At 43.9% G+C, this 14767-nt stretch overlaps 1 protein-coding gene across 2 annotated transcripts in view; it reads left to right on the top strand.

The window, feature by feature from the left end:
- Positions 1 to 5732, top strand: part of alkal1 (ALK and LTK ligand 1) — a 37787-nt gene extending 32055 nt beyond the window's left edge. For both annotated transcript variants that reach the window (XM_067975559.1, XM_067975551.1), the window contains one exon: positions 4616 to 5732. The gene's annotated coding sequence lies outside the window, so the exon portion shown is untranslated. The remainder of the gene's footprint in view (positions 1 to 4615) is intronic.
- The last annotated feature ends 9035 nt before the right edge of the window (positions 5733 to 14767 follow it).

Genomic DNA, 14767 nt, shown 5'->3' with positions numbered 1-14767 from the left:
TATTTATTTCTATGAAGGCATTATCCTTGAATATACAAGTAGCTACTCATGGAATATTTAACAGAGAATATCTGGCTATTATTTAGCACATTTCTAATGGAACATTTTATTTGGGTGTGTTTAGTTTTTGATAGGAGGCAGGAAATATATGTAAGAAAACAGGGTTTCCACTCCACTGCAGGCAAAGTTACGGCGGTGGAGCAGGAACAGCTCTGTTGAAATTTCTGGCCAGGATTTCACATAGTTAGATATTATCTTACTGGGTGCTCACATAAGTAATGCTGCAATAAATATTTTCCAATTTTGTGAAGATGTGATACTGCATTACCATAATCACTATGAAAGAAGAAACGGTCACCCTAAAAATAATGCTCAGAAATAAAGCATTAGAATTAGTAGTTCTAAATTTGCTCAAAAATCGCTTCTGGCCCTAAAATAAAAAGTATTTCTGTCTGTACTGCTCTGTTTATTGAGCAAACAAAAATAGAACCTGGTGAAGCTATAACACAGGACTACATGCATGCTAAACAGTGGAAGCAACATGCTATAGACAGAGCGAAGCAATTCCACAACCAACGGATCAGATCAAAGCTCTGCAGTCCTGCCACATGCAGTCGTGAATGGTAGTGGACAATTAAACAACTAATGGGAGGAGGAGGCTCTGTAAACATCCCCATCCTCAATGATGGCGGAGCCCAGCACATGAGTGCAAAAGACAAGGCTGAAGCATTTGCAACATCTTCAGCCAGAAGTGCCGAGTGGATGATCCATCTCGGCCTCCTCCCGATATCCCCACCATCACAGAAGCCAGTCTTGAGCCAATTCGATTCACTCCACATGATATCAAGAAATGACTGAGTGCACTGGATACAGCAAAGGCTATGGGCCCCGACAACATCCTGGCTGAAGACTTGTGCTCCAGAACTAGCCACACCTCTAGCCAAACTGTTCCAGTACAGCTATAACACTGGCATCTACCTGACAATTTGGAAAATTGCCCAGGTATGTCTCGTGTCCACAAAAAGTAGGACAAATCCAATCCGGCCAATTACCGCCCCATCAGTTTACTCTCAATCATCAGTAAATTGATGGAAGGTATCATCGACAGTGCTATCAAGCGGCACTTACTCACAATAACCTGCTCACCGATGCTCAATTTGGGTTCCACCAGGACCACTCGGCTCCAGACCTCATTACAGCCTTGGTCCAAACATGGACAAAAGAGCTGAATTCCAGAGGTGAGGTGAGAGTGACTGCCCATGACATCAAGGTAGCATTTGACCGAGTGTGGCACCAAGGAGCCCTAGTAAAATTGAAGTCAATGGGAATCAAGGGGGAAACTCTCCAGTGGCTGGAGTCATACCTAGCACATAGGAAGATGGTAGTGGTTGTTGGAGGCCAATCATCTCACCCCCAGGACATTGCTGCAGGAGTTCCTCAGGGCAATGTCCTAGGCCCAACCATCTTCAGCTGCTTCATCAATGACCTTCCCTCCATCATAAGGTCAGAAATGGGGATGTTCGCTGATGACTGCACAGTGTTCAGTTCCATTCACAACCCCTCACATAATGAAGCAGTCCGTGCCCGCATGCAGCAAAACCTGGACAACATCCAGGCTTGGGCTTATAAGTGGCAAGTAACATTCGCGCCAGACAAGTGCTAGGCAATGACCATCTCCAACAAGAGTCTAACCACCTCCCCTTGACATTCAACGGCATTACCATCGCCGAATCCCCCACAATCAACATCCTGGGGGTCACAATTGACCAGAAACTTAACTGGACCAGCCACATAAATAGTGTGGCTACAAGAGCAGATCAGAGGTGAGTGACTCACCTTCTGACTCCCCAAATCCTTTCCACCACCTACAAGTCAGGAGTGTGATGGAATACTCTCCACTTGCCTGGATGAGTGCAGCTCCAACAACACTCAAGAAGCTCGACACCATCCAGGACAAAGCAGCCCGCTTGATTGGCATCCCATCCACCACCCTAAACACTCACTCCCTCCACCACCGGCGCACAGTGGCTGCAGTGTGTACATCCACAGGATGCACTGCAGCAACTCGCCAAGGCTTCTTCAACAGCACCTCCCAAACCCGCGACCTCTACCACCTGGAAGGACAAGGGCAGCAGGCACATGGGAACAACACCACCTGCATGTTCCCCTCCAAGTCACACACCATCCCGACTTGGAAATATATTGCATTCCTTCATCGTCACTGGGTCAAAATCCTAGAACTCCCGACCTAACAGCACTGTGGGAGAACCTTCACCACACGGACTGCAGTGATTCAAGAAGGCGGCTCACCACCACCATCTCAAGGGCAATTAGGGATGGGCAATAAATGCTGGCCTTGCCAGCGACGCCCACATCCCATGAACAAATAAAAAAAATTCATCTTAATCAATTAAACTGATGCATCTAGGGCAACACTTGAGTGCTGTGGATGTGGAGCTGATAGTAAACATTATAAATGCATTTTTAACCGGAACACCACTATTGCTCTTCTCTTGTGTAATTTATTGAGGACTTTACTTGCTATGGTAAAGCCACAGGCAATAGTTAAACTGTAATAAAAACAGAAAATGCTGGAAATACACAGCATGTTAGCCAGCACCTGTAAAGAGAAAACACAGGTTAATATTTTGGGTATGTAGCTTTCATCAGAACCGAAAACTAAAAGATAAGCAAGCATGTACATAGAAATTACAACACGGGAACAGGCCATTCAGCCCAGTCAGCCTGTGTTGATGTTATCCTCTACACCAGCAGTAATCTTGATCCCATATGCCCACCTCATTGCCATATCCCTTTATTCCCTTTTCCTTCTGCCACCTATCTAACCTATTCTTAAATGTTGACAAGGATTCTGTTTCAATCATTCTCTCTTGTTGTACATTCCACAGCTTCATAACTCCCTGTGTAAAAAAAGTTTATTCTGCTCTCTGTCCTAAATCTTTCTCATTTAATATTATTTCCGTCCCCTCATTCTAGACCCCTCAAACACTGGATCAGTCCGGGGAAGAAATCGGTCACTGCTATTTTTTGAGTGCATAATTTATGTTGGGGGACCAATTTCCAGGCGTGATTTCCCATGCCTGATGCCCCCCCCCCCCCAGCTCCCAGAAATGCCTAGAGTGCCCATGTAAGACAGACATTGGGTCTTTTAAATGTGCTAATCAGGGGCCTAATCCATGTTTTAGTACCCCAATGCTCACATTTGGCAAAAACTTGGTGGAGCATGCACTGCACATGCTCTGCTCAGTTTCGCCGGGTTTACCGCTGCCTAACTAAGGTTCCTTAAAGGGACCACTGGAGGCCATCAAAGAGCAGATAAAGTTCTTTTTTTTAACACCTTAATGTGGAGCCAGGAATGCTCCTTCTGGGTTCACAGCAATACTGTGGGCTGCTGCATGTTTGTGCTCGCCCTGCTCCCCTTTGTCTCCCGCCCCCAGGACTCACCTGCGGGCTGACTTGGTGTCCGGGAAGGCAGATTCTGCTAAGGCCATGATTGTCGTGCTGCTCCAGGATGTCCGATTGACATGCTGGTATTGTGTAGATGAGGCCCGAAGCCCAATTTCCAGCGAGCCTCGGGCCTTCATCTTCAGGCGTGTGTTCCAGGCACGTTACCCATTTTGTGCTGGTTCCCTGTGCGAATCCAGTTTCTCCCCCTCAGTTTCTTTCTACTCTGTCCCATCCTTCATAATTTTAAACACTTCTATCAAATCACCCATCGTTCTCACAAAAACATGGGAACAGGCCATTCAGTCCCTAGATGAACTGTTTTCTAGAAAACTGTTGGATAATATGAAAGGTCTATGGAGAGCTGATGGAAAGGCATAAAAAGAACAAAAGAACTGGCAAGTATCGGAGATGATGAAAAGACATGGAAAAAGGCTATAAAATGGGGGAAAATGGAACAAAGAAAAAAATCTGGAAATGCAGCAGGTCTGAAATAAAACAGAAAATATTGGCAAGATACAGTGGCCTGAAAATTGGATTGCCCCTGGATCGGGGCGTGACTCCGGTGCAATGCATGTTGCACTTGCCTAATGAGGCTGGCGGCAGGATCGCAGCAAATCGGTCTGCCGGCCCTATTAGGATAGTGCCAGCGAGCTGCGGGCCTCAGTCACGGCCCCAGAGGCAGCTTGCCGGTCACGGAGGGGAAAGAGCCTCAAGTGAGCCCGGGGGTGGAGGATGCAATCGGGAGGTGGGCGAGCAGTGGCTGGGAGCAGCCTACGGTTTTAACGTGGAGCTGAGAAGAGCACTCCTGCCCCTTGCAGCTCCACATTGAGGTAATTATTTAAAAAAAGCTCATCTTTTTGGTGGAGGTTGGCCCCCTAAATTGGACCTCTTTTCACCCCCCAGTGGGACACAGGCCTGAAAAGAAAAAAAAGGCCAACACCACAGGTGCAGAACGCCCACCAGCACCGTGTTCACAGATCTCTGTTAAACGGTAAAGTTTGGGTGCTACCTGCTGGAGAAAGAGTTGCAACAAATATGTGCACAGCTTACTACAGTTAAAAATATATAAATGGAGAATAAATTCTTACAGTAGCTAGGAATCTATTGCATTTTAGTTTCTAAATTATTGATTTTCTTTTTCTTGCAGACCCAAATCATTGAAGATGGAAATGCGATTTGCCTAGGAAGTGCCTTGAAAATTTCCCCAAGTTGGATCTGAATTACAACTAATATTGTTTTGGTTTACAGTATTGTTTGTTTTAATTACTGAATGCTTTTTATTTTCATATGTGTGTGAGAACATTCTACTTTTTGTGTTAATTAAACATATTTTTGATTTATAAGATTATAGCATAGAATTCAAATAAACCAATTATTTATTAAAATACTTTGTATATAATGATCTGCACTGATGAAATATTGTAAACAGAAAAGCCCAATGGTGTTAAGCAGTAACCTTTATAGTTTCTCATTTTATTGTCCTCCCTTCTAAGAGAGTGCTAGCAGTAGACCAAGATAATAAAGTTCCAGTACTAGCAGTTCAATTTAACAGAAGTGCCAAATAAATAGCGGTGTTCTAATCAACAGGGAGGAAGGTAAGATGGTACTTATGAAGGTATAAATCATTGTTTTATTATTCCTTGTATAATGAAGAGACCTATGTGATTCCCAAAGCTAATGGAAGTCAGCTGAAATGGAGGCACAGTAGTTACCACAACGAAAGTTCACTGGATGAGGACTTGTTCTCTCTACACTTTCCTCAATTCATATCAAGGGTTTGGCCCCCTTGCAGTGACATGTCTTCATGCTGCTGAATGAGAGTGTTACACATTACAGGTAGTCAGTGTTTGATTATTGTATTTTAAATTTGAAGATTTCTCACAATTTGAAATGGGCCAATCTGATGTGCTGATTGTTCTACAATGATTCATGTCATTGTATTGTACCTCTACAATATTGCTTAAACTCATTTTTATTATTTGCACTGACCTTGAATGCAATGCAATTCACCTTCTATAGGAGCTGTAAAATGAACATTATTCTTACAAATAATAATAAAAATATCAGTTTGATAATTTAGTTCTGAACCTCTGTGACAATGTACTGCACATTGAGAATTTAAGCTCAAAATGTACCATGCTTTGGAATAGTATCCTCGTAGCTATTATGAATTATCATCAGTATCGTTTGTACTGGCACTTATGTAAAACATTGCAAATAATGTAAATAATGCAAAAGACTGGAATACTACAATGCAGTTTGATGGAATAAATTATAGTAATAACGAGTAATGTATTCTGGTATTTTGTATTTATGGCACATGTATGGTCTGAGAACTGTTGAGATTTTTTATACATCTTCATATCTATAATGTAAAGACAATGGCCTCGATTTTAACCCCCCTCGCCCAGCGAGGATGGTGCATGGTAAGAGTTAAGATTAGGCCGAGTCAACTTACCGGCCTGAGGCCGCTCCGTTCTCCCCCGGTGCCATTTCATCGTCGCCAATTTTCAAGTCAGCTAGGTGGATTTCACATGGCAACAGTACCATGAAATATTCTAATATCACAATAGCTAGCCCATATGGACCAGGAAGGTTCAGTACACAGTTTGATACTTGGATTGCTGCAATTTTTATGCTGGGTTAGAAAGGGGAAAATGAACAAGGATTCCTACTCCTGCTTCTTATTCAGCAGCCCCTGCTGGAAATGTATGGGTCAAAACATTGTATGAAAATAGGATTGTGTCAGCTGTGATGCTCCCCACTGGCAAATAGCCTTGTTAATTCTATGTCAATGCTCAGATGTGAAAAATGGCCATTGGGCGAGATACCAGAGGGTGCCCAGTGCCTGTGGAATCATATCTCACCAAAGAGTTAATGCCTCTATGAGGAGAGAGGAGGGAATTCACAAGGAAATTAGAAATACAGAAGATTAATGTTGATTAATGTTGATGTTGTTGGACTCTAACATAATGTGAAATTAAAGTCAAATTGTGTCATTTTATTGATCATAGGGACTACAATGAAATTACTTAAATTCAATTTAAGAGCTTTAACGTTAGAATGATTCTTGGTATTGTTGCTATGTGAAATCCATCTAGCTGTCAGTATTTTACTTCGAATAACTGAATAAAAGTAGTGAATTCAAGCCTGTTCTCGTAATTTAGGTTGTAATCCAGACTAAATCTACACTCAAGTCATTGTTGACACACCTCTGTACATTAGCAGTGCCAATGGTTGGAGTAGATCTCAAGGCTCAAATATGAATGACAATAGCAGCTGACTGTTTTTTATTATGTCATTCTTTAAAAGAAATAAGCAATCAGTGCAACATAACTGTGCTTCATAGAAAAGGAATCCATTTATTTCTCACATTAAGTGATAACATCTAGTAAAAGACTGTGGAATTGGAAATGTTAACAACAGAAGTTGTCAATCAAACATTAATACAAAACAGGGGTGTCAAACTTAATCTACGTGGTGGATCTGATCCAATATCCTGGCACTTGGCATTCAGCAAAAGTTATTTAGACACATTGAAGAAGAAATTGATATGAATTTTGCCTGTTTATTGGGCATAAAAAAGGTTCAATGTATACCAATTCCTGGGCACAAGGTCCTCTAATCTTCACTGGTGGCATGGCTGCCACCACATTAATCCTTGCTGTTTTTAGGCATCCCTGGTGGCTGCTTGAAATCAGGGTTGGATCAATATGCAAAGCTGGATCCTGTGCTTGTTTTAGGACCCTTCTGCAAAATTAGGTGGAGCATGCGCTGTGCAAGCTCCGACTAGTTTTTCAAGTTCTACAGTGGCCTAAACAGTGGTCCTTAAAAGGACCATTGGAGGCTGCTAAAGAAATGGTAGGGAAAGTTTTTTTTACTTCCCCTTTGAAGTGTGGAGGAGAAGGAATGCTCCTCCCATCTCTACAGCACTATTGTGGGCTGCAGCCAGCTGTACTCGGCCCTCCTGCATCTCCGTCATGTAGTGGAGCTTGTGATGTTCCCTGAGTGCAGTGAGAATCCTTGGTCTCCAACCCCTAATTCCCCATTTGCCCACCAGTGGAAACAATCTTTCACAGTAACCTACAGTAAGGTCCCCAGGTTTCACTCACCCTTTTACTGGCTGCTCCTGCCTCAGCACTGCTCCAACTCACCACGTTGCTTCTGCTGCTTCCGGCTCTGCAGGAAATGTCGGGTCCCACACCCACCCTATCCCATTCCTGTCCCCACCCCCGGCCAAGCACCAATCCCACCTAATCTGAGTCCCTAGGCTCCCTTTCTCCCCCTGCCTGAGCCCCAATCTCCTGACCCCCATTCCATAGTCTGCCTCTCTCCTCCAAGCCCACATCTCTGACCCATATTTCCCCAGACTCCCTCTCCTGAGCTCTCATTTCCCAGTCTCTGACCTCCCGAGCCATCTCCCAACTCCTATATGCCAGTATGCCATTCACTCCCGAGCTCCCCATCCCCCAACTCCAGTCCCCTGACACCCTCTCTCACACCACCAGTCCTGCCATTCTCTCCCTCTCTCCCCCTGCCCTGAACCCCAATCTCTGTCTCCCGATCCAGCCCTCCCCGTCCCAATCTCTGTGTCCCGATCCCCTCCCATCATTGAGTCCCAATCTCTGTCTCCCGACCCACTCTCAGCTCCTTCCCCGAGCCCCAATCTGGGTCTCCCGAGCCCCTCTGACCCAATCTCTGTCCCCGAAGACCCCCCACCCGTTCCCAATTTAAGTTTCCTGATTCCCCCAGCCCGAGTCCCAATTTCAGTCTTGTCAGCCCTGCACCTCTCCAAGCGCCATCTCTCTCTCCCCTTCATATTCAAGTCACTCCTAACCGAGTGCCAGCTCTCTGTCCCTGCGAGGGGTGGGGGGGAGGGGGTGGGAGGGTTCTCTGCTGCAGCTCGAAGTTTAAAAGCCGCAGTTCCCACGAGCTGGGAGAAGCTGCGTCCGGGCGATTTGTGTCACAATTCGGGACACATGGCAACACTAAGCACAAGACACCACGGGCCGGATTAAACTGTAACACGGGCCACATATTTGACACCCCTGATGTAAAACCTTGAGATGTAGGTTAGAGGATTAGAATCACAGAATCATAGCAATTTACGGCACAGAAGGAGGCCATTCAGCCCATCTTGTCTATGCTGGCCAAAAAAGAGCCATCCAGCCTAATCCCACTTTCCAGCTCTTGGTCTTGTAGGTTGCGACACTTCAAGTGCATATCCAAGTACTTTTTAAATGTGATGAGGGTTTCTGCCTCTACCACTCTTTCAGGCAGTGAGTTCCAGACTCCCATCATCTTCTGGGTGAAAAAAGGTCTCCTCAGCTCCCCTCTAATCCTTCTACCAATTACTTTAAATCTATGCCCCCTGGTTTTTGACCTCTCTGCTATGAGAAACAGGTCCTTCCTATCCACTCTATCTTCATAATTTTGTACACCTTAATTAAATCTCCCCTCAGCCTCTTCTGTACCAAAGAAAACAACCTCAGCCTATCCAATCTTTCTTCATAGCTAAATTTCTCCAATTCTGGCAACATCCTCGTAAATCTCCTCTGTATCCTCTCTGGTGCAATCACATCTTTCCTGTAATGTGGTGACTAGAACTGTATGCAGTACTCAAGCTATGGCCTAACAAGTGTTTTATACAGTTCTAGCATGACCTCCCTGCTCTTATGTTCTATGTCTCAGCTAATAAAGGAAAGTATCCCGTTTGTCTTCTTAACCACCTTATATACCTGTCCTGCAACCTTCAGGGATCTGTGGACATGCACTCCAAGGTCCTGCTGTTCCTCTACACTTCTCAGCATCCTACCATTTATTGTATATTCCCTTACCTTGTTTGCCCTCCCCAAATGCATTACCTCATGCTTCTCCGGATTGAATTCCATTTGCCACTTTACTGCCCACCTGACCAGTCCATTGATATCTTCCTGCAGTCTACAGCTTTCTTTCTCACTATCAACCACATGGCCAATTTTTGTATCATCCGCAAACTTCTTAATTGTGCCCCCTACATTTAAGTCTAAATCATTGATATATACTACAAAAAGCAATGGACCTAGTTCTGAGCCCTGCGGAACCCCACTGGAAATAGCCTTCCAGTCACAAAAACATCCGTCGATTATTGCCCTTTGCTTCCTACCACTGAGCCAATTCTGGATCCAACTTGCCACTTTCTCTTGGATCCCACAGGCTTTTACTTTTCTGACGAGTCTGCTATGTGAGATCTTGTCAAAAGCCTTGCCAAAATCCATGTCGACTACATCAAATGTGCTACCCTCATTGACCCTCCTTGTTACATCCTCAAAAAATTCAATCAGGTTAGTCAGACATGACCTTCTCTTAACAAATCCATGCTGACTTGATCAATCTGTGCCTTTATAATTGATGGTTAAATTATGAGGACAAGTGGCATAAACTTGGCTTGTATTCCCTTGAGATTGAGAGGTGATCTGATCGAGGTTTGTTAAAAGGAATTAAATGTTAAAAGGAGTTGATGAAATAGATATGGAAAAACTATTTCCTCTGGTGGGGGAATCAAGAACAATGGGCCATATATTAAATTTAGAGCTAGGCCATTCAGGAGCAAAATCAGGAAGCACTTTTTCATAGAAAGGGTAGTAGAAATTTGGAACTCTCTCCTCCAAAAGGCTGTAGTGCTGGGACAATTGGAGCTTTCAAGACTGAGATAGATAGATTTTTGTTGGGGAACCAAGAGATATGGAGCAAAGGCAGGAAAGTGTAGTTGAGGTGCAGATCAGCCATGATCTAATTGAATGGCGGAGCAGGTCGAAGAGATGAATAGCCTACTCCTGTACCTAATGATCTTATGTAGTGGTTCGTTTTTACCATGTAAAAATATCTTAAACAACTTTAATCTTGAGTATGGAATAATACATAGGAGAAGAACTTAATTTATCTTTTTACAACTCTCTTCATTCCATCACAGCTGATTACTTCTCACATGATAAACAATACACTTTTCTAACTTTTGATTGGCTGCAAAAGCTTGGCAACATGGTAAAGGGTGCTCTCAGTAGACAATTATCTCTGTGAGTGATGCATATTCTAAACAAGCTCTCTAATCTAAGCAGTGATTTTAAAAATGTTTTCTTTCTGCATTATTATCATATTTCCTTCAGTATTCTCCTTATCTTACTTCCTACTCTGCTTTTTTAGATTAGGATTGTTAGATTGAGCTGAGAGCAGTAGTAAGTGTGAATTCAAAAGGCATTCGATAAGGTGCCACACAAAAGATTGTTACACGTAATAAGAGCTCGTGGGATTGGGGGTAATATATTAGCATGGATAGAGGATTGGTTAATGGACAGAAAGCAGAGAGTAGGAATAAACGGGTCATTTTCAGGTTGGCAGGTTGTTACTAGTGGGGAGCCGCAGGGATCGGTGCTCGGGCCTCAGCTATTTACAATCTATATTAATGACTTAGATGAAGGGACCAAGTGTAATGTATTCAAGTTTGCTGATGACACAAAGCTAGGTGCGAACGTAAGTTGTGAGGAAGACACAAAGAGTCTGCAAAGGGATATCAACAGGTTAAGTGAGTGGGCAAGAAGGTGGCAGATGGAATATAATGTGGGGAAATGTGAAATTATCCACTTTGGTAGGAAGAATAGAAAAACAGAATATTTTTTAAATGGTGAGAAACTATTACATGTTTGTGTTCAGATTTGGGTGTCCTTGTACACGAAACACAGAAAGTTAACATGCAGGTACAGCAAGCAATTAGGAAGGCAAATGGTATGTTGGCCTTTATTGCAAGGGGGTTGGAGTACAAGAGTAAGGAAGTCTTGCTGCAATTGTACAGGGCTTTGGTGAGACCACTCCTAGAGTACTGTGTACAGTTTTGGTCTCCTTATCTAAGGAAGAATCTATTTGCCTTAGTGGGGGTGAAACAAAGGTTCACTAGATTGATTCCTGGGATGAGAGGGTCGTCCTATGTGGAGAGATTGAGTGGAATGAGCCTATAATCTCTGGACTTTAGAAGAATGAGAGGTTATCTCATTGAAACATATAAGATTCTGATAGAGCTTGACAGGGTAGAAGCTGAGAGGTTGTTTCCTCTGGCTGGAGAGTCTAGAACTAGGGGCATAATCGCAGGATAAGGGGTCAGCCATTTAGAATTGAGGTGAGGAGAAATTTCTTCACTTAGGATTGTGAATCTTTGGAATTCTCTACCCCAGATTTCTGTGGCTGTTCAGTCGTTGAGTATATTCAAAACTGAGAGCGATAGATTTTTGGACTGTAAGGGATTCAAGGTATATGGGGATCGGGCAGGAAATTGGAGTTGAGGTTGAAGGTCAGCCATGATCTTATTGAATGGTGGAGCAGGCTCGAGGGGTCGTATGGCCTATTCATGTTCCTATTTCTTGCGTTCTTATGCTCTTAATAAAAATGACCAGTAGCCCCAACTCTTATGCTTAATAGTGTTCTCTAATATTTTTGTCATTTTATCCAAAGAATTTCAAGTTAATGGGCACAAAAGCAAACAATATGGAAACAATTAATGGAAAGAGATCTCAGGTCTGCATGCTACAAATGGGTGTATGTTACACTGCTAACTTTCAGCACAGCTGATGTCATGTTATTGGATGGAACTACTATAATACGGACTAAACAAAGTTAGACGCTAACATCTGTGTGATCTCATTAGAGCTAACTGTGCCAATTCATGATAATCATTGTCAGAGCTACCAGCAAACTGACTGAAAGTGATCCAGGAAAATGAAAATCTGGAATAAGCATGCAATAGATGGAGAAGTATGTAGAAATAATGGATTGGGATTTATATATATGGATCGCAACTGCACAAACTCAGTGCAGATGGGTTCCTTATAGCAAGGAGACATTCACCCAATCATTCTATGCTGGATTTAAGCCCAGGTCCTAGAGGTAAAAAGACATATTTAAGCGGCCAGATTACCATGTTCCTGCCCCTCCATCTTTTTCAACGGAGAATAAATTTAGTTCCCTTTTTAGTAGCTATAATCTAAAATCCAGAATCTTCATACACTCTGAACCCTTTTCACTGCCTCTATATCCTTTTCAGCAGTCTGGTTCTTGTCTAGCCAACTGATAACTTCATTACATTTGTTACTTTGTAAGTATAGCGACCACATTTGAACTTAGTATCCATGGGTGCTCTCGCTGATGTTTAATATATTTTCCAGATCTGCTTGGGCCTGGATTTCCCGCCTTGCCATTCCATTGGCAGAAGTACAGCAGTTGTGTGCTTCTGCCTGCCCCATGTCCCCACCGCTGACTGCAGTAGATTTTCCAAGGTCATCTAATTTGGGTCAGCTGGGTGGCACTGCGCTCGCGTGATTCCATTCTTATCTACCCAGTCGTAGCCTGAGAATCACCTGCAATGGCTTCCCTTCTCACTCACGCACCGTTATCTCTGGAGTCCCCCAAGGACCTATCCTTGGCTCTTCCTATTTCTTATCTACATGCTGCCCCTCGGTGACATCATCCGAAAACACGTCAGATTCCTCATGTACGCTGACGACACCCAGCTCTACCTCACCACCATCTCTCTCGACCCCTCCACTGTCTCTCATCTGTCACACTGCTTGTCCAACATCCAGTACTGGATGAGCAAAAATTCCCTCCAACTAAATATTGAGAAAACCGAAGCTACTGTCTTTGGTCCCCACCGCAAACTCCGTTCCCTAGCTACCAACTCCATCCCTCTTCCTGGCCACTGTCTGAGGCTGAACCAGGCTGTTTGCAACCTTGGCATCCTATTTGTCCCTGAGATGAATTTCCAACTACATATCCGCTCCATCACCAAGACCCCCAGTTCCACCTCCGTAGCATCACTCATCTCCGTCCCTGCTTCAGCTGATCTGTTGCTGAAACCCCCATCCATGCCTATGTTAACTCTAAACTCGACTATTCCAGTGCTCTCCTGGCTGGCCTGCCATCTTCCACCCTCCATAAACTTGAGCTCCTCCAAAACTCTGCTGCCCGTATCTTAACTCTCGCTGACCTACATTGGCTCCCGGTCCAGCAATGCCTCGATTTTAAAATTCTCATCCTTGTTTTTAAATCCATCCTCAGCCTCCCTATCCCTGCAACCTCTTCCAGCCCTACAACACTCCGAGATCTCTGCACTCCTCCAATTCTTGCCTCTTGCGTATCCCCGATTTTAATCGCTCCACCATTGGTGGCCGTGCCTTCAGATGCCTCGGCCCTAAGCTCTGGAATTCCTCCTCTAAACCTCTCCGCCTCTCTGCTCCACTCTCCTCCTTTAAGACACTCCTTAAAACCTACCTCTTTGACCAAACTTTTGGTCACCTTTCATAATATTTCCTCATGTGGCTTGGTTTCAAATTTTGTTTGATAAAGCTCCTATAAAGCATCTTGGGACATTTTACAATGATAAAGACGCTATAAAAATGCAAGTAGTTGTTGTTGTTTGCATAACTTTTGGGAGACTTGCCAGAGATTGGCTGCCTTCACCCGTGGGGGTAGAAATTGACATGCTTCTACAGAATTTAAAATCCTATGGCAGCTCAAGGGGGAAGTACTCCAATATCTTGGAGAGAATGACTGTTACTGACAGTTGTGAGGAGACCTCCAGGGAGAAGAGCTTCCAACTTACTTCTCTGATGCTGAGATGGAAGTATTCTTCTACAAAATAAGAGTTAGGCAGGCAGGCTTGTTTAGCATCTCTCGTCACGGTGAGAAGGCAGTGGATGCAGGTTGCAGAGGTTACGAGTACCACCCCTACAACCCTCAGGGCAGCCATCCAGGGCCAAAGAAGAGATTTAATGACCTGACCTGAATGGGGAAGGTAAGTAGCATGACCTCTCTCCCAATCCTAATGAAGGACTCGCCGGCATCACCTTGTCTGTTGCCCACCCTCAAATTGGAAATTGTGAAGCACACATCCTCAATCTAACAGTTGTATGAAGTTCAATCCGACTGTAAGAGGCTGATATATCACAAAACTCCCGCATGCTACCAAGTGAAACTCTCAGTGTCAGTCCTCACTGTGTCAGAAACATTAACATTCAAGTTTGCATTCAGCTCTGAGACTCTTGGGCTTTGAAGGCAGCCTTTTCTTAAAGGCACATGCACAGTGACAGCCCCATAAAATTTCTTGGTGCATAGACATCAAGTATTAAAAGTAACAGCTGCAAATGTTCATTGGTGAATGTTGAAATTAATTATGGCCATCAAATGTTGCGATTTTAATTTCTGTGTTCTTCTTTAATGATATGGGACAACCCCTGTATATGCCTCCATGTCGCTGTGCCATGGCCATGCTGGC

This window comes from Heptranchias perlo, chromosome 3 (assembly GCF_035084215.1).
Source record: "Heptranchias perlo isolate sHepPer1 chromosome 3, sHepPer1.hap1, whole genome shotgun sequence".
Taxonomy (NCBI): Eukaryota; Metazoa; Chordata; class Chondrichthyes; order Hexanchiformes; family Hexanchidae; genus Heptranchias; species Heptranchias perlo.
The sequence above is the reverse complement of the archived record's forward strand: the minus strand, read 5'-3'. Positions and strand labels throughout refer to the sequence as shown.